The sequence below is a fragment of the Penaeus vannamei genome, chromosome 7 (assembly GCF_042767895.1).
Source record: "Penaeus vannamei isolate JL-2024 chromosome 7, ASM4276789v1, whole genome shotgun sequence".
Classification (NCBI taxonomy): domain Eukaryota; kingdom Metazoa; phylum Arthropoda; class Malacostraca; order Decapoda; family Penaeidae; genus Penaeus; species Penaeus vannamei.
In genome coordinates, this window is record NC_091555.1 from 37,493,085 (window position 1) to 37,495,584 (window position 2,500).

Below are 2,500 nucleotides of genomic sequence, written 5' to 3' on the forward strand. Positions count from 1 at the left end.
TCTCTCTCTATATCTCTCTCTATATATATGCACGTATGTATATATATATATGTACACACATATGTATATACACATATATATGCAAACATACACATATACATGTGTGTGAGAGTATATGTATGTATCTTTGTATACTGTATATATTTATGTATATATATCTACATATGTATCTACACACACACACACACACACACACAGTCCAGCGTGGCCATCAAGCCTAACCCTCGCAAGCGGAGAGCAACAGCGACTGCAACGGCGTGCCACAAGAATGACCTCGGGACCCAGATGAACCACCTACAGCGAAGCCATCACGCGTCTCCAACTCTCCCCGATCTCAGATATTCATCAGCAGCATCTCAGATTGCTCGGCATCAAACTGCTGAACAGCCCATTTACTACCTACCTCAACCATCAAACTGCTGAACAACCCATTTACTACCTACCTCAACCATCAAACTGCTGAACAACCCTTTTACTGCCTCACCCCCCCCCCTCCCCATAGGACTCTCCGCTCCTGCAACAAGGTCGTTCTCATCAAAGCCCGCATCAGGTCGTTCCAATAAAAGCCTCGTCCCAACGATCGTCAAGCTAATTAATGAACGTTAATTATTCGAATTATTATTATTGCTTAATCTGTATCAGTAACGTTTGGCTCAACTACTGGAATTTCATTTTTCATGTGCATATTATCAGCTGTGGTTCCATCTCTGAATAAACCGTAAATCATTATTGTCATTATCATTATCGTTATAACACACACACATATGCATATATATATATATATATATATATATATATATATATATATATATATATATATATATATATACATAGTTAGATATAGATATAGATGGATTGGTAGATATAAGATATATATATAGATGGACTGGTAAATATAGACAAAGGTTCCCAAAAGAGATTTTAGAATTACATTCACTGTAAATAGTCATAGGAGTAAGCGTACACATAGTACATTATCCATACACAAATAATAATTAGAAAAAAATCCCATCATTTCTCAGTTGTACAGATGTCTCCTTTTCATATTGGAGGCCCACTATTTCCCAACTTCAGAAGAATCACAGATGAAATATCATCGAATGAATAGACAAACAGATAAATGAATTATGTATAGATTATCAGAGTTCGTAACTACATGTGAGACATGAAGCTGAAAGAGAAAGATATATAAAACGAAAACCAGACTGATAAATAGGCAGAACAAAATAAAGAATAACACGAGGAAACAAATACACAATAACAATTCAAAAAAAAAAAAATATATATATATATATACATAATAATAATAATAATAGTAATAATAATAATAATAATTTTGTTTTCTGTCTCTCCCTCCCCAAGCAACTTTCCTCCTCTAACCTAACCGAGAGTCAGTCTGCAAACTTCAGTCTGTTACGCCGATGTCACATTGCCTTTGCATGCTGATGGGGTGGGAGCGGGCCTTACATAATGCATTTTGTGCGAGTTTGTGTTCACATCCTAACACCATGTATTTAAGGATATTCATGCATATCCAAATACTTGACTCAGAGTGGCTTTATTAATAGAATAAAGAGTATACAAGCAGAAATCTCCAAATTCAAGAAAATTGAGAAAAATCCCCCTCTGCATCTTTTGTTAAACTAGAGGATAACTCAGAAAAAAAATAAAAATAATAATGATGTAATTTCACCCGAGGTCTACAACAGCCTCAGAGAATAAGGTTCCCTACTAAGTATTTTATTTGATCTACCCAATGTTCACAAACCTCATATACCATTTAAACCCATTATATAGGCCATTACCACCTTCAAACTATGCCAAGTCCCTATTCCCCATTCTCAAGCCAGTTACTATTAGTGAATATACAATTCAATATTCTTTTGATTTTGCTACAGATATATCTAACAAATCTTTGAATCACCCTGTTACTGGCTAGTCCTAACACACAATCCCTCTTCACTAATATTCTACTCCATGAAAATATTGACATATTGACATCATATTTAGGAATACTGACTATGCAAATAATTTTTCAAAAGAGCAATTAAAAAAGATGCTGGAATCATCGGCAGAGGATTCGCAATTCATGTTTGATAATCAACTGAATGGTTAAGTTGATGGCGTGTCCTTGGGCAGTCCACGAGGCTCAACACTTGCTATTGTATTTCTCTGCTATTTATTACGAGAGTAAATGGCTAGAGGACTGTCCATCATATTTTAAACTTAATTTGCATGAATTGTATCTTAATGACACATTTTGCTCTATATAAACAAAAAATCCAGACAAAATTTTCCTCCGAAGTTGAGTTTACGGGTCTGTCTCTAATGTAAAAAAAAAGCATGTCAATCTTAATTATTTTTTCTTCTCAACAACTTTGAACAGAAAACCCACTTTTTCAAGTCTAAGCTTAAATTATCATGTATACCTACGCTGTTCAAAATTAATACAATCCAAACTCTACTTTTCCGATGTTATCAGATATGCTCAGATTGGAAC